This window comes from Poecilia mexicana, unplaced genomic scaffold (assembly GCF_051168715.1).
Source record: "Poecilia mexicana isolate PSO_F unplaced genomic scaffold, ASM5116871v1 scaffold_6, whole genome shotgun sequence".
Taxonomy (NCBI): domain Eukaryota; kingdom Metazoa; phylum Chordata; class Actinopteri; order Cyprinodontiformes; family Poeciliidae; genus Poecilia; species Poecilia mexicana.
Window position 1 is genome coordinate 24,161,112 of NW_028263375.1, and position 25,714 is coordinate 24,186,825.

The 25,714-nt window shown below is 40.1% G+C and overlaps 1 protein-coding gene across 1 annotated transcript in view; it reads left to right on the forward strand.

Annotated features, from left to right (window-relative positions):
* The first annotated feature begins 3,222 nt into the window (after nt 1-3,222).
* LOC106929219 (neuronal cell adhesion molecule-like) overlaps nt 3,223-25,714 on the forward strand; it is a 58,154-nt gene continuing 35,662 nt past the window's right edge. Inside the window, exons 1-2 of the mRNA XM_088006467.1 lie at nt 3,223-3,419; nt 8,084-8,166. The gene's annotated coding sequence lies outside the window, so the exon portion shown is untranslated. The remainder of the gene's footprint in view (nt 3,420-8,083; nt 8,167-25,714) is intronic.

Here is a 25,714-nt window from a genome sequence, read left to right on the forward strand (position 1 = left end):
TGGGCTCAAACCGACAAGTGTTGAGGATTACTAGTAGGAGCAAACATTAGGGAACCAAATCACCCATGCTTCTCTTCTCATTCTGACGTTGAGAGGAGTGAAGTAGTTCACAAGTGTCCCTCTGCCCCTCCTTGATAGCCTTGTGAACTCGGACCCTTGTTCTCACCCCCGAGCCAATCATATTTCTTCCCCATTCACATTTCTGACAAGGAAATTCAAAAGAAGGCCTCACTATGGACACCCACGTACACATACGCACAAACACATACTCTGGTTGGGACTGCATAGGTTTACTGCAGCACGAACTTTGCTCCAGTAAAAGTAGCCATTGAAATATTGTTAATCTATTGGTGTCATGACAAAGAGCAAGAAGGGCTGCGCTCCTATCTCAGTGTGCTGTCTAAAGGAGCAATGGGCCGGCGGGGATCACCCAGTGTCTCCGCTCTACAGAGTCAGTGTGCAGAAATAATGCCCATTAGACTTGGTCAATCACGCCCCTCGCGCGGAGAAATATGTCCCTTTCTCCCGTTTCATACAATAATCCATACACTTCGGCACTATCCATCATCTGTGAAAAGTGTCTGCTCCTATGAATGCCTTTATTTACATTTTATAAATTAATGGCATTTCACGCGGCGACGTCAGAGCCGAGAAATGTTTACATGCTGAGTTGTTTACATATAAAAGGCTACAAGCGGTTCATTAGGAAATTAAAAGTAAAACCCCAGCATCAGAGAGCTCTGACAGTGTGTGCAGGCTGCAAGTAGGTGGAAGCGAAACGAGTGCAGTGCAACAATAAGCGTCTTGTGAGATTCAAATCGCATTTGAACATCTTGGTTTTTTAAAATGTCAGGTTTTAAATTCGCACCCAGTGGAAACAGCAGGGATGCTCATTGCAGATGCACCTCAAGATTATTGCATCAGTTCAGAAGCGCAAAAATGTATAAAAATCATGCAAATAACAGGAGAAAAACTTTAAGCACTCATTAACTTGTTTTTTTTATGATAAGTTATACTCACACATTTTTCTCTTTTTGGACTCTTGAACAGTATAGGCAATAATGTCCACAACATCAAACATAGAAATATGTTAATGTGTTACCTTAGAATAAACCAGTTAACACAATATCTTTGTAGCAGCATGTTATTCAATTATGATCTTTACAAATTTACAAAAGTTTGCACTTTTTAATCATCGGCTTAAACATGAAAGCTGCACCAAATGGAAAATTGTAAATATCTTAGAATTTTAATGAGATGGACTCTATAATAAGATCCATTTATATTACAAGAAAAATAACGATGCTATGTTCTCTGTCTTGCATTATGACATTATTACTTACTGTGAAAAAGGTTTTGGGAGGAACATTAAGGCCAGCCAGAGAAGAAGTTAGAGCTGAATAGTGTTAATATCCACAGTGAAATGAATCCGAAGCCAACATGGACAGAAAGGTCACTCAGCAGGAAGAAACCATGGCTTCACAGCAACATAGAGAGCTAGATTACAATTTGCAAGACCCTCATTATAATTGCAATCATGTGAAATTAAAATTTAAGTAGATGGCCATAAAACCCATGGCTACATTTCAATTTGTTTTGCTGCAAGAGGGACTGGTGTACTTCACAAAAAAAACTGCGTCAACCGGAAAGTGGTGTATTGCATTGTGAAAGTAAAGCAACATCAATTAGGAAGTAAAATTTGAGCACTTATTGGTTTTCCAAATATACCTAAAGGATAGTGCTAAGTTAGATACAAGTTTGCTTAAGGACAAAGTCAGAGTTTTGGGGTGTTTTATGAAGTGTTGAATGTTGAAAGGTTTATGTAAAATAATGCTCTGTTCTAGTATTTTGAAAATAGAAAAGCTTTTATTAATCTTAACTGACAAGGACGTTTTAATCTGACTTAATGTCAGATCAAGAGAGAGAAATAGATGTGTGTGTGTGTAAATATCTGCACCAGATCCTCAGTGGTCCATTGATCGCAAATCCTGTGGATTTGGCTCTTTGCTAGAGTAACAACCTGGTAAGGGTTTCGTGACATGATTTATTGGGTTATGAAGATTTTTTTTTTAAATTCAGCTGCAACAAAAGACTTATTTTATTCTGTAGGATTTCCTCTTTCTTTTCTTTTTTTTGTGACCCGTTTAAACACTTCCAAGTGATAAACCAACCAAAAGCAGGACTCATTAGTTCCATGTTTAGCTGAGTTTGCTGAGTTTCATGTGTTTCTTTTTCTTCTAGGTTGTAAGTTATTACTTAAGTTGTAAACTTAATGCAGGATTGTAGTGGGAACAAAATTACTTTAAAACTCTTTAGTTACATGTCGGGAATAGAAGTGTTGAATGCAGTTACGAGTCTAAAGATGTGGTGCAAAGGGCTTTTTGGACAAAGGGCTCTAAAGTGACTGTTCAGTGGGATGGACATTGCTCTTTGATGCAGATAATGTTACATTTTCTTTGCTTTTGTCTTGAGAGCAGTGCTATTTAAGGCTGGGTGCAGAGAAAAGCTTTTCTCTCAAACCATTGTCGCCCTCCGCAACCATAGCTAACGGACGTCAAAAGACTTTTCACGTCCATTCTTTTAAAATGGGCCACAATAATGCTGGTGAGGAGTCGGCAATAAATAAGCTTCCCCTCACAGAGTCAACTAGATTAGATTGCATGGGGACATCTGTCGGGCGTAGGTGAGCACTTTCTGTGGCTTCTAACTGTATGGGAAAGGAAGTCTTTAGGATGTGCCTCGAGGCTTTTTTTTCTTTCTCTTTTTTAATTTAAATTGCTGCTCCATTTCTCTTCCACCTCCACCCTCTATTGAACATTGAGGAGGCTCCATTGACTCAAGCACAATCGGCACAGCTGACAGTTGTTTTCCTTTTTGCACTATGTGGCGTTTGACTTAACATGAAATTAAAGTGTCAGGTCGGCTTTAATCTTCTGCCAAATTCATATTGCCCAATGTTACGCTCTGCCATCCCCTTGTTCTCCTTGACGTTTGTCTCTGATCCAAAACAAATAACTTTCTTTAAAAAAAAGGAAAGAAAAGAAGTCTGATGCTCCCGCACAAAACACGCCTCCAAACCCAACCTGGTAACTTTGTGGATTCGGGTAGCTGATTCATTCGATAGCAGGAAATGTTTAACCTGTATTGTGGATAGACAAAAGGTTGTTTTAATCCCAGCGTGAGAGGGGAGGGGTGGGCTTGGTAGGTTGGGGGAGGAGGGGGAGGAGGAGGGCTGGGGGGTGTGTTAGTGGAGGCTGATTTTGTGAGGGGAAACAGCTCCTCACTCTACTGTCACTCAGTCACAGCAGATACATCGAGGAATACACCGCCGCTGGGATTATGAGCGACGAACTTCCCTCTCATGCAGCAAACGCACAAGCTGACAGGATCTGACCCGACTGATAGATACAGACATAAAGGTGAGGTTTCCTGTTTGTTACTCAAAGGTCAAGCGGTCGCTGTTATGTAAAAAGTAAAAGTGTTGATGCTCCGTAGGATCTGCAGGTGGCGTACAAAAGTAGCTTCATCTTGCGTGAAGTAGTAAGATGGCACGTACTGGTTTTAGAAGAAAAATGTCCAGATGTTTATATTAAAAGGTGCTAACAGGGTCTAATCTTAAAGATGTTTCATTTTTATTGTAGATAAAACCTGTAAAATTTAAGACTAAACTTCAAGGCAGTAAGCATTGTAGTAGTTGATTTTCTAGATAATTTCTAGATTGAAAACAGAAGGCGATAATGAGCCGCTGAGGATGTCCGTCTTTATTCTCATCTTGATTATTCTCTTCTCATTGTACATCTAATGCCAAGCAGAACCGTCGGCTCTTCTGAAGTCCTCGCTGTGGAAGAAAGAGTGTTCCCATTCTAATTATTTCACTCATTTTTGGCATTAACGATGCTTCTTCTGTGTCCACACTCTGCCTCTCATTAGCCAAGACTAAATTTAAACACACAGTCTGCTGATATGGCTGCTGTTGAACCCCCTTCACTTATCTGACTTACACACACACACAAAACACACACACAAACAGCACAGCTTTGAAAGAGAAATGTGTAGAACTTGACTTAGGTGTTTTCTCCATCTGGGCAAGAATAGGAATAAAAAAAATACTATAGTTTGTAAGGAAGTTGGATCCATCCATCCGTCCAGTTTGCATATATAAATGTTTTTGGTTTTGACTTGAAAAATGCGAAGAAACCAAACATCGTTACAGAACAAACCACATGGCGTTATCTGCAGTGAGTCATGACTGAAACACTTGTTGACTTTAGATGTTGAGTGGCTCCCAGTATCAGGTCTACAGGGATTTTAAAAAGTGCTGATTTTAAAGCTTTCCATCCTTTGAAGTGATGACAGAGAAAACGTCAGAGTGACCATACTTTCCTCCAGCTACAATGGAGAGTCAGAAGTTATAAAGAACCATCTCTGTTATACATAGAAACTATGGTATCTTCACCTGAAGATACTGCAAAAAATAAATAAAAATCTCTTCAGAACGAAGGTTTGAACAATTTTCAAAGAAGTGATAAAATGCTTTGATGGTAGAGTGGACCCCTGATGTTTAACAGGGGTAGGGAATAACTAAAGTTTTTAAATACTGACATCCCCCCTCTAAGAACGCTTATAACTGCTTATTTTAACAATTAAATACCAAATATGCAACCATACACAATGGAAACTGTCTTGGCACTACCGTAAATAATCTACAATCCTAATCTCCACTCCTGGGGATGCAGCCAATCAGCGCCAAGGAAGATAAATGGCGCTCCTTAATTGGCTGTTTTGCAAAGCATGCCAAGTGGCATTGCACTTACGTATTTCTGCTTCTTACACCGCTCTGTTTCAGAACATCAAACAAATTTTAATGTCTTTCAAACATGACTTTTATTTCTAATCTGTTCTTTATTTATTTTAGATCAGGGCATCTTTAAGCCCAATTTATCTACGCATCCCAAACGAATCCCAAATTCATAAATGGATTACCAATCTGATCTAGCTGTGATTTTGGGATTGTTGAAGCGACATCAAAATATCAAAAATGAGTATCCAATCGGCACCAGTCATTCAGTTTGTGTTGATCTTTCTATTAACTGGACTGAGATGTGTTTTTACTCTCAGCCTGTTAATTCTGGCATTACTCACGGCATGAGAGTGATCTCAGAGGTACTGAGGAATACTATGTGTCTCTTGCTGCGAGGTGTTTTGTCGTCTAGCCTCTGTCAGCACACGGTCTGGCTATTTTCAGTCCCACTACCACATCGCCTCCTTCTTATCTCCATGGCAGCAGATCTGGACTGAACTCTGCCCGGCTCTGTGGGGTCCGAGGGCAGAGGTGGGGCAGTGGGACGGCGGGCCCGACGTCGTGGGGCGAGGCTGCTTTTGATGGGATCAGGATTTGGATCGCTCCAACAGGATGTAGAAAGGTCATTTCATTGCTGTGCGTCTTATTTAGGGGCTTCAGCAGCAGTAAGCCTTTCACAACGATCCAACGAATCAATAGGAGAAGAACGGATGATCAATTAGGTTCGGTACAAGAACACCGCGGCGTGCGTCTGTACTTCTACTGCTGCGAAGTCAGCAATGGTGTCAGCAGTAATAAAAGGGGATATTTGAGGAGAAAAGCATCTATGTCAGTGTTTTTAAAATCTGGGTCAGAAACCTCTTAAATCCAAGTTTATATTTGTTGTTTTTTTGTAAGCAGAAATGTATTAACTACACCTAAGCTCTTGAAGTCAGGGAATTGCACAGCTGGTTGAAATAAATAATGGAAGGTTTTTGGGAATGGAAAATGGAAAAAAAAAAAAATCTCCTGATAAGTTTTGGACGCGCAGCGAACTGAAGCAAAAGGAAACCTGCAAACCTGCAGCTGATAATAGCACCTGTGTGACAGCACAGAAAGCAGTGTTTGTATTAAACCATGTGGAAACGCCGGTTCTCTCTGTTGGGCCCCCAGACTCTTATTTTGAGCGGCAGACTGAAGTCGATAAGCTTTTTTCTTTTCTAGAATTAAATTGGATTGGGTTCTTCAATCATTTTTACCAGTCAATCTCTTGGAGCATGTCTGCGTTCACCATGAAATACTGTAAGGAAAAGATGCTAGAGGATTGGGCATAGCAAATATCAACACAATAAAAAATTTCTCCAGATTGTTTTGAAAGGAAATGTATTTTATGAACTGCTCTTGTTGTTTTGTTTTGTTTGCTGTGGCGTCTCGGTAGGTCAGGACAAATCTCCCACAGTCGACTGTGCAGGAAGCTGGAATGAAGCGAACGGAGAGGACAGATAAAAGCATGACAATGTGGGCGAGACGTGACAGAAGGAGATCAAAGAGATGATGCAATGCTTTTTATAACTTCGTTCTCACAAGTCTTTTGATAACTGGCTCGGCATTTGCAGCGCTTTCCAAAAGTATTCATACGCCACTGAAAGTTCGAACTTTTTGTCAACCAAAAATAACTTCACCACAGCAGTGTACTGTTTCTGAATTTTATAAGATTCACCAAGTCAAAGGAAAAAATATATATATTTTTTTATTTTTTTATTTTTTTTACTTTTTTTCCACAAATAAGTTAAAAACATTGTACTTGCCCCCTCCATCACTTTGATATGCTTGATAAAATCCACCACAACTGTTCAATTCTTAGAAGAAAGCCATAAATCCACTTCAAAGTCAGAAACAAACATCTGGCAGACAAGAGCAAAATTGACTGCTGTAGTCTCCACCACTCTACTAAATCACCCAGGACACACTTTTAAACACAAGGGTGGCAGCGTTATGCTGTGTGGACTTTTATTCTTCATCTGCAAAGCTGGTCAGAACAAATGGAAAGACAAGCAGAAAACCTTCTAGAGGTTGTAAAAAAAACTGGATCTTCAAGCAGAACAACAACTATAAGCTGTTTTATCTCATAATATGTTCAAGCTTTGGAATGATCTATTCAAATTCACACTTTTCAGTTTTATTTGCAAAAAAAAACAACTTAAAAGCATGTAGGGTTTTTTCCCTCTAGAGTCAAAGTGTGTGCTATCTTTTATTGATTTATTGCATAAAATACCAATAAAATATGTGAAGGTATGTGGTTGTATTGAGAAATGGTGAATTACATGTTATCCTTTCGCAAAGCACTTAAAACGTATAGTATAATTCTGTCAATTCCAAATTCTCATCATTGAATAATCTCTATTTGTTGCACAATAACTTTTTATGAAATGACGTATATAGGTGTGTGATGGGAAAAGAAAAAACAAAATAATTACTGACACGCTAACATATCTTTACAGCGATCTTAAAAGTGCACTCCACTCTCTGAAAACACTCATGTCCCTGCATGTAGTCCTAGCCTCAGAGCGGCGAAAGTGACGAGACGCAGGTGAGGAAACAAAAAAGATGGCAGCGAGTGAGAGAAGAGGATCGGTACAGAGGGTTGGTAGCAATGGGGGAGAAGGAGTGAGGAGGGGAGACAAGGAAAATTAAGACAGTAGCAGTGTTTCGAATTGAAAACGAGTCTAAGAGAAAGAAAAGACTGGTTCAAGACTGGAGTAAAGGATGACAAATAGGTGGAAGAAAGAAGAGATCAGTGATGTAAGAGAACAACAGGAGTGAGAGATGTCTGCCAGCTGTGGGCCTTTGTCGGCTTGGACTACACACTGTTTGTGTCTGAGAGTCCAAAATCACATGGGTTTACACAGCTTTCTTTTCACCTACAAATCTTTTCACAGTCGGGTGTGTTTTAAGTGCATTTCTAAAGACCCAACACACCCACAGCAGCAGTTTACACGGGTTCTTTAAAAAATAGGCAGAGCCTTTGATGAGGGAAGATTTCATGTTGGAGGATCCCTTGATGTGACAAAGGGCTGAATAGATTCCCAATGTGAAAGGGATTTTTCTTGCAGATTGTAATAAAACCAAATAGAGAGAAGTAAGCCCGTTGTATAAAGACGTAGATGTACAAAACTTCCTACTGAGAAATCTTTAAGAGAGGTTGGATTTTTCCTTTCTGGCTGCTTTGAAGTCCTGATAATAATAATAAAAAAATATGAATGTAAGTTATAGTGAAATTTCTTATTCTCTTGAATTTACCAGACTGAAGAAGAAAAAAACCATAGGAGGAAGAAGCAGACATCTTCCCAGAGAGGAAGTGGAGCGAGGGTATTTGGGCTCCTCTGGTAAGCTGAAAACATTTTTTTTCACCCTTTTTTTTCTGTATCACATCACACACACTTCTGTGATATTTTCATTTTCTAAAACTGTATGAACCTCCATCCTTTTTAAACATCAAACGCTCTCCTTAAAGCCAACTCTAGTCCCGCAGGATGTAAACACTCAGATGTCACTCGGCTGTGACACTGTGAAGCTCTCCCCAGCCTCGGTGTCTTCATCTGTGATGCTGAAAGCCTGCAAAAGATATTAATACCAACACTTTTCTGCGGAGCTTATGAGTCATCAAACATCTATTCAACCTTTCTTATTCTCTCTTTTAAAAGTCTCCTGGGATGCCTGCTTTTTTTTCACCTAGCTGTGAAGCAAAGGTCACGGCTCGCTTGACTGCCATTTGTCTGCTGGCGGAGAGTTTTGGTAGTGAGGATCGGCATGAAATTACAACGGTTCGACTGTGTTTTTGACGCATTTTGTGTTCTCAGTGTAACAAACCCTGCCACCACTCGCCCACTGCTGAGATAGTGGGCATTAGTACTTAGAAATCACAAGATATCCCTAAGAGCCTGAACTTTGCCTTGTTCATCTCTTATTAGCAACATAATGGCTCACAGTGGAGTGTGCGGAGGTGGGGAAAGGCTCTGCACTCTCAGAAGTGGAAAAGATTTTTGTAAATTTCAAACATTTACTTGTATTTTGCCACATTACAGCCACAAACTTCAATGTGTTTCATTGGAGTTTTACGTTAACGACCAACACAAAGTAGTCTGTGAAAAATCACATTTAAGTTAGGACAGGAACATGCATAGCAAATGTATTGTCATCGCTGACCTAGTACATGCAAAACGAATATCACAAAGGACTGTTTGAAATGCAAAAATTCAAATATTCAGCCATTTGGGTGGACGCTGGAGAACATTATAGTTCCAATGATGCTACCATAGAGTTTAGGAAGCAGTTAGAGGAAAATATGGATCTATATCTGCTATAGCAATTTTCTAACATTGTGTAGCCCTAAATTAATCTGTTTTTACAAATGATAATCTGAGGACAGAGGTGTTCAGATGTTCAGCCATCTTTACATTACACCCCATTATTACGTTTCAATAGAACCATCTGCTCACCTATTTATTAGATAACCTGTGTAGAAGTTGAGCTCAGTGTAAATACAGCTGTTCTGGAAAGACATCACAGGTTTGTTACATGTGCAAACAAGCAACATCATTACTACCAAGGAAACATGTCTTGCAAAGTGCCAGAGTTTGAAGCTGTGGAGATATTTAGAGCAGGTTTGGGTTACAAAGCTGCAGATCAAGCTTTGAACATCTCACAAAGCAGTATTTGAACTCTTATCTGGTACCAAAGCTGGACATATCATTCCTGTTGTGAAACGCGGGGTGACAGTTTTGGGCAAGGAAAGCTGGGGAGTGTTATTAAGAAGCTGGATGGAGGCCGCAAAAGACCTGAGACTGGGGCTACGAGTCTGAACATGCAGAGTTAATGTGCTGGTCAAAGTCCAGATCTAAATCCAATTCAGATTATGTGGCAAGATCTTAAAGTTGCAATTTGTATTCCTACAAGTTTTGACTCAAGAGGTCTGAACACAAATGCACTCCTGACTATCTACAAGTCTACTTATGAAGAAAAAAAAAAAACTTTTTAAAAAATGTCTATTTTTTTCCCACTTTATAATTATTTGCTACTTTGTTCTGGTCTTTTGCATAAGAATCCCAATAAAATACATCAGAGTAGTTTGTGGCTTTCCATGACGTAATGAAAACATTTTCTCTGAACCCTAAGATGTTACAGAGAACCGGCTTCAGCCCTTCATGACCTCTGGCTTTCCCCCCTCATTGTGCTGCTCTGAAAGCGTGTCTACGATCCAGCGGGGAGTTGATCTAATGCTCTTTGAGTGAGGTGACATGGAGTGACGTGTGTCCACCGTCCAGCAGGCTGTGAAGGAGGGATCCCACGTCAGCCTCGCGGCGCGCCGCGTCAGGCGGGGGAGCGCTGCGCGGCAGAGCTCAGCACCAAGGCCCTCAGTTGGCTCGAAGCTAATCCTGCCTCTTGTGTTGGTGCTACACTCGTTTTATTTATGCTGGTGGGGGCTCATCCATTTACATGCCTGTTGCCGCGCTCCTCTCTGCCTCCGCTTTCCTCTCCGTCGTTCCGTTTGTCTCTGAATTCTTTCCATTTCACCCGTGTCATCGCGCTGTGGCAGCGTGAATGTGTGCCGTGGGCCAGAGAGGCTGAGTCTACAGTTTTCAATGGCCAAGTCACAGAGGACCACACTCGGGAGCGGCACACTGAATTTTGTGGTTTGAAACACAGTGAGGCGTGAAGCGTCTATTGTGAACAGCTGCATTCAGGGCCAGAGCCCTCCATTAGAAGGCCGCAGAGGTTTCTGTTTACCTCCGAGCTGCTGTCGTTCAACCAGTTTCTCTCACATGCTTGTTCGGGAGTGTGGCATCCCTATTTCAGTGTTTGGATGCCAAATAGGGATGGGTGGGAAAAAGAAAGAAAGAAAGAAAGAAAACACTCTGGTACAAGAGATAATTTAACATCAGAATAGTATCAGACTCTTAGTCTTTCTAATTCTTACATTTTGTTATTTATTTGTAAAAATAAATAATAGATTTATTTCTAAACATTATGTTGAGAATGGGAGGTGTGGGGATGTGTACAAACATTAAGTACTATCTTACAGTGAAGAAGCCTTAAAATATTGGCTTAAGTTTTTTGAACTGGGGTCCTGTGGAGTTATTATCAGTAGTTAGTATCTTATAAGCAGTGGACGGCATTTAAAATAATTATTGACTTAATTTATACCACAGAGCTAAAATAATGGACAGCAGAAGAAGGAAGATGATACAAATGTTAATGAAAATGCTACTTTACTTCCACTTCCATCACTTTGACGTTTGAATTCGACTGCATTGTAATAGAATCAAAACTGAGTGGGATTGCATGTAAATATATCAGAATCTAAATATATATTTGAATTGTGCTGAATTGATATAAACTGATTTTGGACCCAAGTGTTATAGATTTGGATGTAAATGGAAACGTTTTGTCTTGCTAAACTCCCTCAAGATGAAATTTGCTATGAACTGGTGCGATACACATTAACCAAATTAAACTGGACTATGAATGATTAAAGTAAATAATCATTTATTCAAAGACTGAGATCACTTTGATCAGTATCTGTTGCTCATGACAGCTACACCATATCCAAGCTAACGTTATGACGTTTTGGACTATTTAAGAGGAAGGGGGTCTCTGAAAAGACAGACAAGCATTAAATAATTCCTAAAGTTATTTTAGGGACAGATATTTAAAAACAAAAAAACAAACAAAAAAACCCCCAGATGCTTCAACGTTGATTTGAATGAGCTTGAAAATTAGAAATACAGATCCGCACTGAAAATTTGATGGACACATCAAAGATGCAAATGCTCACACATGAAAAACCTCAGCCTCATTATAAGTCTGAAAACTGTCCAGGAGATCAGGAATCTGGAGAATGAAAAGATGTTCATCACAGAGAAATTAAGATGCACCATGCGGAAGAAGACGTAGAAAACGGAGCCGGAGTAATGATGAACTCCAAAGTTTCAAAGATAACCAGTCAAATTTTTACATGAGTCAGAGAAAACCAGAGGAAATACCAAAAAAACATTTTTCAAATAATGATTACAAGTAAAAGGAATAAAAGCTATACAAACCAATCTTGCCATAAGGGGGAAAGTAATCGCATAACTGTTTCAGTTCATGACATTGGAAGGTTTTTGGTCCAGAATAACCTTTCAGGTCATGCTACAGCATCTCAGTCCGATTTATGTCCAGACTTTGACTAGGCCACTCTAGCAACTTCGAGTGCGCATGAGCTGAAGTTTACTGGTGACTGAACTCTCCATTCATGGTTCCATCAGTTGCTGCGAGTTATCCGGGTCCTGAAGAAGCAAAGCACTTCCAGACTCTGACCCCACCAACTCGATGTTTATTTGTAGAATATTTTTTTCTGAAATACTGTGTCACTTGAACGGCAAACGTAGCAGGACACATACCTCTCAAAACGATCGACTTTCGTGTCAAAAGTGCAGCTATTGGGGATCAGACAGGTCCTGCTAGGGGTTTCTTGACTCTGCAGTAGTCAGAGTGGCTACTGAAATTGAAATCAGCCGCCCCCAAAAAATTATGTTAATCATAGTTAATTCAAAAAAAGGTTGTTATTGCTTTTCTGCCCTTTTGTCAAAGGGTAATTTACATTTTAATACAGGGCTAGATTGGTTTGGATAGCAGGTTATTGCCTGACATGCAGTGTAGGGCTGTTGTAAACGAATATTTTAGTAATCGAGTAATCTATCGATTATTCTTACGATTAATCGAGTAATTGGATAAAAAAAATTCTAAAATGAAATATTGGTAAATCTGGCATAATACCGGTGTTACTATCAGATATCAATATCAGTCCAATTTTTCATATTTGAGCATCCCTAACAGTTGCTTTTTTGTAGTTTAGAAAACTAACCTGTAACAATAACAGCTCACTTTCTAAGTTAACCAGAAGAAAAGTTATAGAAAAATCTGAAATTATATTGAATTTAATAACAAAGAGGCAGGCTCAGAAATATGCTTATAAAAAATGTCTACAATCCAGCTTTTAGTTTATGTATTCATCTTCAGTGAGTTTAATAGATTAATTAAACTCACCTTGCCACCTAACCTGTCACGCTTTGGGTTTGAAAATACGGGAAATGCCGCCTGGAGTGGGAGGAGAGGGCGAATGAACGAACATGGGGTGGAGGGGAGGAAATAGACCAGCGGACTGACGAACCGTTAGACCGGGGGACGAACACGGGGGGAAGCAATACGGGATATTTACGACACCTTCACTGGTCACACTCAGAAACTCATCAACCAGCCATGTACGATGCGCTCCGCCACCCGTTTCTTCAGACCGGGATATGAAATTTATTGTGCGGTTCGTCGGTAAAGCTACATTTACACGGTAAGCATCAGCTACTCAGCCGCCCGCCCTGTTCAGGCTATCCGCTCACCTCAGCGCTCTTCCCGCCGTTCGCTTTCAACCAGCAGCCCCGGAGGAGAAATGCTGCCGTACTCCAGGCATCCCCCCAGTCATTTTAAGGATGCTTATTGGTTCCCCAAAAAACGATAAAAAGTCGGGCATCATCAATCCATAAAATCCCCACGGGCCAATCTTGAAGATTGGACTTTATGCCGCTGAGACTTAGCTTTTGTCAACAACTCAGAGGCGGAAGTGAGAGCTCCGCGCAACGCAAATGAAGTCCCGGCCGGAACACGGTGCGCTAACTAATAAAACATAAATTAACGAAGCTTCGAGGCAGGTAAATTTTCCTCGAGAAATTTTAGTAATCGAGGTACTCGAATCATTCGAGGAATCGTTTCAGCCCTAATGCAGTGTTTGATCTGAAACATGAAAGTCTGACCAGAAAGCAGAAACAGGAGACATCTGTTTCAGGTCAAATACTTTTTTGACGCTACTGTACATCTTAACAACTGATTACTGGAAACAAATAAATAAATAAATAAATTAGAGACCACTGATCTATTATTGTATTCTCCAAAAACGTCACCTGCTAGAATAGACCACCAAACCCGGTAGTACTCTTATTATATTTCACTTGTGACTATATGAAATTGCTTTTTAATAAACTAAGAGAAGATGGGATTTTATGTCTCCTGTTGAAGCAATTACCATTCACTTTAGTTGCAAGTTGAATATTTAATATCTCAAAAAGAGAACATGCTTTCTGATTTTACTCAACAGAGGGGGAGGTTAGGTATTTCTCCAGCTAACCACGTCTCTCACATACTAAAGATAAAACTGAAGGCAGAGAGGCTCTGAAAGGCCAAAGGTGGAAGGCATGTTAGAAAAATGTGAGATTTGGGAATTTCAATTTTTTTTCTTCTCTTTTTTAACTTCTACTAAAAGAAGCGTCCATGCTGAGAAGAATGCCGACCTTGAGTTGCAACATGCCTCAATCACATCTTGGCAGGCCTTTTGTTGCATCATTTCCCTCCCTCTTTGTTTTCTCGCATGTCTCCAGTGTTTTCAGTCAAACAAAAACGTCCACTGACCCTCCCCTAAAGAGATAATGTGTGAGAATACACAACGGATTATACTGAAGCAAAACAAAGCTTTTTACATCTCTGGAATATTCGGTTTATAGGCAGCGGTAGATGAATTCTTCACTTCGTTTGAGTGAAGTGCCAGAAACGTCTAAATTATTTGCGTAGCACATTTCAGCAGCAAGGTAGTTCAAAGCGCTTTACGTTATAAAAACATCATACAGTCATAAATTATGAGACAAGCAATAAACATACATGTTGTCATTTGCCATAATCAAAATCATCAAGCAAACACAGATCAAGTATATTGAGCAATTTTCCATTTACTGCTAATGAAAGGAACTCAGTGTTTCGGCTGTTTTGTAGTTTTCTGGCAGTTGGTTTCAGATTTGTGGTGCATAGAGACTGAATGCTGCTTCTCCATGTTTGGTTCTTTTTCTCAATCTGTCTGCAGTTTTCCATTTTCAGACTGAGTCCTTCTTGTGTTATTGGCCATCTTCTCTCACACCTTCGGCGGTAAAGCTGCTGAATTTCCGAGATCAAGATGAGCGGTGGGATTCACACGTTCACGTCGGGCCCCAGGGCCGCTCCTAGCACACGTCGTTTCGGGCGAGCGCATCGAGATCTTTCCAAGGTGTCTTTTTGATGAGAGCCTGGCAATTCTCTGACGGTAAACTGGTTCAGCAGGCCTCCCCGTGCACGTTGCGTCTGCTGCCAAGGAGAAGGAAGGTGTCTGTGGATGCGCCTGTTTTTCTGTCTCTGCGGTTGTGTGAGAAGCAGAATCGGGACAGGGACACGCAGGGAAGAGACAACTGGTTTTAGAAAGAGAGGACATGAATAAACAAATAGATGAATGGGTGAATACAAAGACAGCTTTAGACGAAAACAGGCGGAGTGGTGAGAAAGTGGTAGTGGAGGCCCCTCTCGACGGGGCATCTGCTCTTCTTCACCGTTTTTTCAGGGATGCTGGAGAAAGTTGGCTTTGTGTGACGCTTACTCAAACTGACAGCCTGGGGATGTCTGTTTTGTTTCTGAGGTCGTATCTCCATCCTCTCAGTTCCTCTCATCTGCTCAATCTTCCTCACTGCTTAGTTTTAACCTCCATTCTCACCTTCTGCACGATAATCTGAAACTTAGTTGATTGTCCAAATCTGATGTTGTTGGATTTAGCTGCTTTTTCAGATCAGACTTTGTAATTGTTTTAAAAACCGATGGGAATTTTAGACTATGTCTATTTTAGAGCTTCTTCTTACAAATCATAAGAAAAGTGTTAAAAAAAATTTTTTCTAGCCAATTAAAAGCAGAGCAGTTGACACACAGTGTTTGAGAGAAGCTGTCGCGGTTAGCATAGCAAGTATTACTGAAAGAGCATTCCTATTTATTCCTGAGACTTTTTACAAAGTTTCCAACATTTCCGACTCCAACATGTTCCAAAACACTTCCCAAAACTCAATATCAATGTCCTCGGCCTTTCTGTTATCTGCAGCTTTCTGTCTTTCTTTAAATTAAACAGATATACATGATAAAATGTCACAGAGGATAACCTCTTTTTGATACGTTTCTCTGATCTCCCTCTGACATTTAAACACCTCGTTGATATTAAGTATAATTAACTTTGAGTCTTTTTTTTTCTCTCTTTAACTGCTTACAGTTTGAAAAGTGTTTGTTGTTTCTGCGATCTGGTAATACTAGTCACCTAATCTAAGTTTTAAATTTACGACTGACCAGTTAAAAGGCTGATCAGGATGAAAATGCACGCATAATCAAAATTAATATTTTCATTTATCTCTTCAATGAAAGGTTTAAGACAACTTTTACAATGAAATTGTGCTTTTATTGGGGTAATCTATTTCTTGGTCTTTTTCTCTTTTTAATTTCCAATTAAGACAAAAGAAAAGGAAATGTTCAGGAAGGTGAATATTTCACTTAAACATAACACATAGTAATTAAACAGATTAGCTTAGATGAGGACAGTTTTTCTGTAAAGAATGACTGTTTATGCGGAAAGTGAAAAATTGTTTTCCTCAAAGTGCCTTGGAGTCTTGTTTTCCCTCACTCCTGAAGTCTGATTCATCTGCGTGTCTGGGTATCGACTTGGCTTCGGGACAGAGATGATTGTCCTGCTGCTGTTGTCTGTAGCTGGTTGGATCTGTGCGCTTGGAGTGGCCTTCTTAGAAACCAAATGATTTATGAGAGCCTCGGTTCAAGGCTGAGCCTATATGCTCATCACTGTAAACAGGCGGCTCCCCGGGTGTCGGCGTGGAATACAAATGCCTGAATGTAGATGTAACCGCCGGCTCACCTGCTTCTCAGCCGACTCTAACGAGAAAATTCTTCTGCTGGGAAAGTAGGAGAAGAATAAGTGATGCAATGTGACAGCGCGCCGAAAAAGCAAGCAGCACGCAGACGTTTGTGTTTAGATTTCTTCTGCGTGGCAAATCACGTCAAGTTTAGACGTACCAATATGCTATTTTTCCCATTTATTTTGTTATTGGTTCATTTCGCAGTGACATGGATCAGCACATCGCATCCATGTCGCTGAGAGAATTCACATTTCTCGTTTTATCATAAAAGTCTTTCAGGTTTTAATGACTTTTGACAGGCACCGTTACATCTGCACATGTGTTTTTCGTCATTGTTTTCTATGAATCAGTTATGAATAAGTAACACAGGTACTTTTACCTTCAGTGCTGCAATTTTCGCCAAAGTCTCAAGTCGTATTTACATGTGCAAGCCCGCTAATAACAAGTTAAACGTCATGTCTGTGTATATTTATGCTGTAGAACTGCTGAGGACACAGCAGACTTTAAAACATAACGCTGGTTTAAAGGAGCCTGTGGTCATCAAATATATTGCTTTACTGAGGAGAAATTAGATGAAATGATCTGAAAAGCTGTCTCAGAAAATCACATGAAGTAAATTAACATGCCTTCCTGAACTGTTTCTTTCTAAAGGATTGTCTCTTCAAGAAGTCACTTCTTCCTCAGCCTTATTTGACTCATGCACTTATGGACAACCAGAATCTCCTCTGATCACCCGGACCAGCAGGACTTTTGGACCCGACTGTGTCAGCATGTTTATGTGCATTATCTGACTCCTAGAGGCAGTCTGAATAAGCTCCTCCACAGCCTCGCCCAACCATTAGCCGACACTCAGAGAAGGCTTCCTCTGCATTAGAGACTGGCCTCATCCCTCCGAACGCCGAACGGAGGCTATTAGCGGAAGCTGGGTGCACTGTTAGTGTTAAATGAGAGCAACATATATATATATATATATATATATATATATATATATATATATATATTTTTTTTTTTTTTTTTTTTTTTTTTTTTTTTTTCTGGAATCACTACTTAACTTACGAGGGCTGATGGAGCAGTTTGTGTTGGGGCCATTACTTCTGATGGGGTCAGATGATCCTTAGGGATGGAGCTGTGTTTGTCTGAGCTGCAACGCCCCCTGGGCAAAGCGCCGCTCGCGCAGACTGTCTCAGTGATAGACAAATTGGAGAAAAGCTGATACAACCTGAAGCCTTTTTTTATACTTTAGGTCCCAGGTGTGTGTGTGTGTGTTTTTTTTTACACTTTATCGTGTAAACTTACAAAAAGAGTTTCACAGACTGTAAAGAGAGTTTTTTTGTGGGAACGCTTTGCTCAATCTCTTCGATCGTTCGTACCCATGAGACGTACAGGGACGTGTCTGGGTGAGGCGCCAGCAGTTGGTTTCAACTACTTCCCACCAGAGATTTCCTGTTTTATTCTTTAATCTCCAAAACCCTCTTTAATTTCATGAATCTGGCAACTCAAATGAAATAGGGTCATCTGCTTGCTGCTTAAGGGAGGCAGTATTTTCCCTGTTGTTTCATTTTTGCTTAGCAGGTTTCTACGTCCCCTCTAAAGCCGTTGGAAGGGACATCTGAAGTGAAGAATACATCCCTCCTGAAAATAGGCTGGTAAAGGTTAAAGCTAATATAATCAAAGCTCCTTCAGATTTTCCCAAATGGTTGGATCAGTGCTGGAGGTACGCATTATTAATATAATAGGTGCATTTCTCCTTGTGTATTTGGGTGAATCCTGGTTCTAAAGTGGATTTAATTGTGCATAATTGACCCTTTAATCAGGCTAAACATCTAAGGAAACCTGCAAACCGCCCAGCACCGAGTCAGATATTTGGTCAGCATGCTCTGCCTTATAAGCCTCTTTCAATATGTTTCTAATGTAACTTTTAGGTATTTTCTGACTGAACCCTCACTGGTCTAGGCCAATTACTCTTAAAATTGACAGATTTTGATTTATCAGTGCATTTCTAGGAAATACAAAATACACACTTCACCTAATCTTGCTGAGAACATTTGATTCAGGGCTTTTAAAATACTTTGTTGCAATTTAGCAGTTGTACAAACTAATTTATGTCATTTGCAGATATAAAACACAAATGTATGACATATTAGGGGGGAAAAAACCCATCTCTTCCATTTCTCACCACTGGTATTATTCCTGATTGTTTCCTTCGACAATAGTAAAAAAAAAAAAACCTACAATTTGATTTTCTCACAGTTTGAAAGGACTATTGTTTGTCTAAAATTGGATGGTGAGTCCTTTTGGAAAGCAGCGAAGGGGAAATAATTTGTATTCACCTGCTGTATCTGAAAAGAGCTGGGGAGGGGCCAGGAGAAAGAGAAGGGGGCTGTTACATAGTGCTTCCTTTATGTGATAATGGATTGCTCTGACATTCACCCACATTGTGGTGTGGTGTGTCTGTCAGGAAGTGCTCTAACTCCTGGGATGACGGGGAAATTAGCAACAAATGCCTTTAAAGACACCTATATTGACAAATCAGATTTCAAACAACAGTTTCAATTTGTCTTGTTTTTATATATATATATATCAGAAGGTCAATCTCAGATTCTACAAATGCATCTTGTCATTCCTCCTCCTAGCAAATTAATTGCCTGTTTCTACTTTTTTCTCTTATTTTTCTCTATACCCTTGTATTCTCTTTTATTGGCCCAGCTGGGCAACTGGATTTTTCAGGCAGGAATACAAAAGACACAAAGTAAAACCCAGGACAGGCAGTAATGAGCAACTCCTCTTACAGTGTTACATATGGACCTGCCGCGGTGTGGGGAGACCTTCTGGAGACAATGGAGGGGTTTAAGAGGTCTCCAGTCCTCTGAAGCCCGCTTTGATTGAGTTTCCTGGGACCAGGCTCCAGTGTTTGGGATGATTGTGGAGTGGGAGCTATAGGTCTGGAGGACTGGAGGGAGGGGAGGTGAAGACCCTCCTCCACGCTGACCTTTCACAGACACAGGTGGGGTGGAGTGGAAGGAACTGTTGGAGGATGATGAGGAAGAGAGAACTGTAGGAGAGGCCTATTGTGTGGCGTAAATGTCGAGGTGCCATTCATCAGCCGTAAACTGGCTGGCTCCATCCACCTGCAGCGGATTTTCTCACAGCTTACTTTCTCCTCGGCTTTGTGACACTTTCAGATTACATGTTCTGGAACCGTGAGCGGGTGGCAGCTTGTCTGAACACGCAGTCACTTTTCTTTTCTGATTTTGTGGCTGGATTTTGATTGACATCACTTAGTGCAATTTAGCTGTTTTTTTGGCTGGAATCTGGTCAGATACATAATATTCATTACATTTTGTACTGATATAGCTCATTATGTAATTTTAAGGATTTACATATCTAATTACTTCCTTATCATATAGAACAGAACACATTGTGCATTGCCGATTTTAAGGTGTTGTGCAAAAATATTTTTTTTATTATGATTGTTTGAATAGTATTGTATATTTTCATAAAGCCTGCAGTGAAAACTCAAAGTCTCTCATACAACTGACTCTGTATAAGTTTCCTCACTCACCCGTTATCATTTTATTACAACTCACTTCCATTTCATACCAAAGTTTCCCCCAAAAAACTTGCTAAGCCTGGTGGTTGGGGCTGTAGGGTAGTCATTCATCCAGCGGCTTGTGTTTTCGAGTTAAAAGATGTTTAAAGTTGACAGGAAATTTGAAAATATCACTTGATAATTATGTGTTATTGAAAGATTAGAAGATTAATACCTGAACACCAACTATCCATTTTCTTTACACCCTTGTCCCTTGGTGGGGTCGGGAGGGTTGCTGGTGCCTATCTCCAGCTAACGTTCGGGTGAGAGGCGGGGTTACCCTGGACAGGTCACCAGTCTGTCGCAGGGCAACACAGAGACAAACAACCATGCGCACACACACTCACACCTAGGGGCAATTTGGAGAGGCCAATTAACCTGACATGTTTTTGGACTGTGGGAGGAAACTGGAGTACCCAGAGAAAACCCACGCATGCACAGGGAGAACATGCAAACTCCATGCAGAAAGACCAGGGCCAGGAATTGAACCCAGAACCTTTTTGCTGCAAGGCAACAGCTCTACCAACTGCACCACTGTGCAGCCCTCAACACCAACTATTAGGTCTTAAAAATGCATACATTTTAAGAAGACTTAAATAAATGAGTAATCTTAGCCTGGTGGGGGCACAAGCAATATAATACACTGGGTGAAACCATGCATACCTATGAATAACTATACATGTTTTTTAATGAAACTAAAGGGTTTGCTATAAAGATGGCTGATTAAACTCTCTGCTTTTTATAAAGTTTTAATTTTTATATTACATAGATTGAAAGCAGAATTCCAGTTTTATCCCAGGTTCCTACAATTATCGTAGAATTAAAAACAAATAACTTTAAACTATATTCAAATTAAAAAGAGTCACTGCTGTGTATAAAGTTTTAAACCATTTTGATTTAATTTTTTTACTTTCACACAAAAGTTTCCATGAATACAGACAGTAGCTGGTGTGCATGAGGAACCCTGCGGCCTCTCACTTACTTTTTCCCCCCCCACAACAACAAGGGAATAACTTCCACTGTCACACCTTGTGTGTTTTTCTGAAGCAAGACTTCAGTAGAAAGTTTGCTGAGGAGTGTAGAATGTTCTGTGGAGATTTGTCGAGGGAAAGAACAATAGCTGAGAAAAACAAGCAAACAAAAGAAGCAATAAGGTGTTGAGTTGAATTAAAACTTATTATTGTGAAGCTTGTTGGAAGAAATGGTTTTGCTGTTGCTTGTTGTCTGTTCCGAATTAGACCTTAGAGTTAAAAACCAATTAAAGAACTAAACTAAACTGTATGAGAAACAAATATTTAAAAATACAAAAGCTTATTTCATCTTATTTCAATCTCACAGTGATTTGTATCTCTTTTTACCTTTAATCCAGATGGGCAGTTTTTCAAATTAAGGGATGACATCATGGAGCAACTTTTGGTTCAGCCAATTGTTGTTTTCCTTTCTGAGGCATTGGGCGCAGTGGTTGCCATGTCTGTTGACAATAAAATCAGTATTGTCTAGTGGAGGATGATAAAAATGTCTAGTCGCTGGTATTAAAAGAAAAATACATCAGATATTTGTTTTCTGATACTTTCTTCAAGACATTCAACAGTCAAGAATTCAAATTGTTCATGTTCCTAATTTCTTCTTTAACCGTGTGATGTCAGCCATCTTGGTAGAAAGATTTTGGGTTCTGAAATAGCCAACATATATGTTCTGTACAGGTAAAGCAGTAGCTACTACTTTCTCACCGGTGAATTAAATGTTGCAGTTTGCACAGTTACTCCACAGTCACTGTCCATGCAGGGTTACTTCATGCTGCTTGCAGCTTTTGAAACAACACAAAGTGCAGACAGCTAAAACAGCCAATCATTCACTGCCTACATGCTGGATCATCACAATTCATTAGCCAATATACAATTGTGTGGTTCCAGACATACTTTTTTTCCCCACTCACTGGTAACTCATATGATTCCCATAGACAGCTGTGTTGCGTCTCTTTTACTGACATGGCCCGCAGGAGTCTAGTTGTAACAAAAACCTCACAGCTTCTAGTTTTCTTGAGTCTGTGGTGAGCATGTGCTGCACTTCCTGTGCAACAGACTCTTTTTGTATCGCCCTGACTTTAAGCTCAGTATAAACTCCACATATTGGCCCCTGTGTGGTGAGACCTTTCAGATGGAGAGAAAGCCACCCGGTAAAGATATGGTGCCAAACTGAGATTTTAATCATACTTCTTTTGTTAGACGAAGAGGAGGTAGAGAGAGCTTTTTTTCTTTTTTTTTTTTTTTTTGACCAAGCAGATTTCAACAGAAGAGTTTCTGTTCTGTATTAATCCTTAGCTGAAAATGGTTTTGTTTCTTTGTCCCTCTTATACCAAATATGTGTATTTGGTGACAGAGTTGAATTATTTTTTTTGTGTGTGTGGCTATGGCTCTAAAAGCATTAGGAGAATTGCCATGGATACAGAGTGCCCTTTGGAGTGTAATTTTGCACTCATCCAGCTTGCCAAAATTGGATTGGAGTATCTATGTTTAGCTTGCAAACACTGTCTACCATTTGTCGATCTGTAAAACCAAAGAAATGAATCGCAAATTAGAGTGCGAATTATGCATGGAAGTTTCTTTCTGTTGTCTTAAAGGATTTGCATGCTTTCTAAGAGGAGATTAGTTTTATGTAAACTTTTAGAATTTTTTGAAATTGTTAGATTTCAGGAGCTGAAGTGTGTCTTGCGATGTTGTGTGCAGAGGATTTTGAGAGTTCTTTTAGCTATTCAAGAAGCCAGTCACCATGTATCCCTCTCACTCTCCTGCATTTGTTTAGCACAATGAATGTCTGCTCAGCATATGAATGGCTTCGCCCATAACAGTCATGTGAGAGGGCAAGCAAACTTGAGCTCTGTCCATAATGTCATGCTCTGGTTTAGTGTGAGAAAAACTATGATGAATGTCAAAATGTGGATGCCTATGCAAATACAGAAGATGAAAGCATCCACGAACTATGACCAGCAAAAAGCTTTGGGCGTACCAAATAATACCATAGAAATAAAAAACAAAAACAAAGAAAGTATTGGCTAATTAGCTTAGTGGTTCAACAGCCGTCCTGTGTTTTGAATTACAAGGCAGTGAAAGAATTAAAAGACCAAGAAAGATAGAAAAACAGAGTTAGACTGTCATACAGTACTGATATAAAAATCAGGGATCTGAAATTCCCCCTGTTCATTTCATGCTTTGCTTCTTTGCTTTCTTTTAAGCTGTAAAGTTGTGTTGACCAGCAGTTTCTCAGGCTTTCAGGTCTTTTGAAGTTTTTCTTTGAGCTTTCAACTAATTTTTACTGATCCCTGTCCAAGACCTATACCTGCAGTGTTTACTTAAACAAAAAAGAAAAGACGTCAAATGAAAGACAACATAAGTGGTCCATCCCGAGAAACTTTCAAGCAGACACAATTTGTGAAGTCATTTAGTCGAGCAGAGACTGCCAAGTTTCAGCTAACAGCTATGGCAATTATAATTCTGATGCAGAAACTATTTTTCATCTTTCAAATACAATATAAGTGGAACTGTAATATACAGACCTATTCTGTTTTTACCTGCACGCCTGATGTAGATGTTACTTTTTAAGAAGCTAAAGCGTCCCGAACAGAGCTCATGAAGATGAAAAATCAGAAGAAAAGTGAAGAAATCACTGTTATTGTCATCGAAACCATTCAGAATATCACAGCTTCTGATTCAAGATTAGAAATAAGAATAAATTATCTCTTTCTTATAGGCTCCCATTTCAGACTGGCTAAAAATCCAACTTAAAAATGTTTTTTTTGTTAGTGTCCTATTAGAGGCTGACAAAAACCTGGTTTATTCCTTAAAATTTGCAGCCTTTTCATGCATGAATGAAAAGCCTTTATTTGAAAATCGTGAGGTACTGGACTTAGAGTTAAAAATAAAATGAAACAGACATGGGGAAGGGTCAAAAAATAGGCCACTTTTAATTTCTATGACACAGCACACGCTGGTCGGTTTCTGACCCTCTGAACCAGTGACATTCAGAAGCATTGACAAGTGTGATAAAAGTATCCACAGCTGAAGTCTTGTAATCCATTGCACCGCCTCTCAGAAAACCTGGACAACTGTTGCTCAACAACACCAGAACGGCAGTAATGTCTAGCGTCTTGAAAACAAAACATAAGAAAGTTCATGATGACTTTCAAACAATTCTGGCAGGCAGATTGCAGAAAACTTCAGTGGGCATGTCAGTGCAGCCTCAAGAAATTACTTTGCAATGATACGATCTTTTTCCCCGCCAATCATAAGATGAAAGCATAATTCCTCTTCTCCCAAGAAGCCGAACAGGCCAGCATCCCTCTGTTAACACCATCTCATGTAGAGCTGCTGCATCCATCTGCATGCTAAAAAGAGAGACCCTCTCAGAAGCACCGGCGCCATTGCTGATTAGCATTTGGACACAGGGGACAGGGAGCAAATCCTGGAGTGTTGTTGCCGTGTATGTGGAGGCAGCTCCGTGAATGCCAATGGGCTGTGCGCTGAAAGGAGGGGAACTAAACAAATTGCCGGACATGTTGCATTAGCACCAGATGTCAAAGAGATGTTTTGTGTCGAAATCTGGGGAGGTTCTGTAGTGCTTCTACGAAGCCGGTGTGGGACGGTTTTGAAGATGCCACATCGTCTTCGTGTTTGGTTTTTCAGTAGCTTGGAAAAAGAAAAAAAAAACATTAGAGCATGCGGTTCCCATGATGACAGCCAATTTTCATTGGCAGCAAGAATACTGGGGAAAGAAATAGTGACGCATAAATTATGGTTGCCTTGCCTTAAAGGCTCGCAGCAAGTCTACGGCTGTGTGCCTGCAATACCTCTTCCACCAGAACTCTACCATTCTTAATACATCTGTGTGTGCAGGGGAGAAAAAAAATATTTTTTTTACTGCTTGTTAAAGGCTTGGGAAGCTTGTATTATCATCAAAGTGCATATTGGATTTTGACTGATGGAGCCCACATCACGGGCAAAAATTAAATGCTGATCATGTTGTTCTCAGACAAAAGCTTTGATGTACAAACAAAGTGTATGGGATCTCTTTACATAAAAGCCCTTGCTGCTTTGAACTGCATTGTTCACCTAAAATGAAAAAGCTGAAAGAGGAGAACAGAAACAAAGTACAGTATTTAAAGAGGAGCCAATGGCTGATGTCTCATTGTCTCGCATTGTACAGTGCAGATAAAAGGCCCGGCTTCATTTCTGAACTGCGAGGTCTGCCCCGAACAACAGGATGCCAGTTCATATGTTAACCACACCAATTATTTGCATATGGTTTCCCAATTATAAAGGCTAATGAGAAGATTAGGGGAAACCCGCACCGAAGCCAGCTTGTGGAATTTCCATTGTGATCAAGCAGTGGCTCAAAGAAGGGCGTGCGAGAGCCAATGAATGCCAAGCCTCTTGCGTCCTCCACCGTAATTCACAATCCTGCTCAAAAACAAAACCTCAGCATACATTTCTCCACCTGTTTTTTTTTTTTTTTTCACGATCAGCAAAGAACCTTCCAGAGCCAAACATTTTGAGAAAC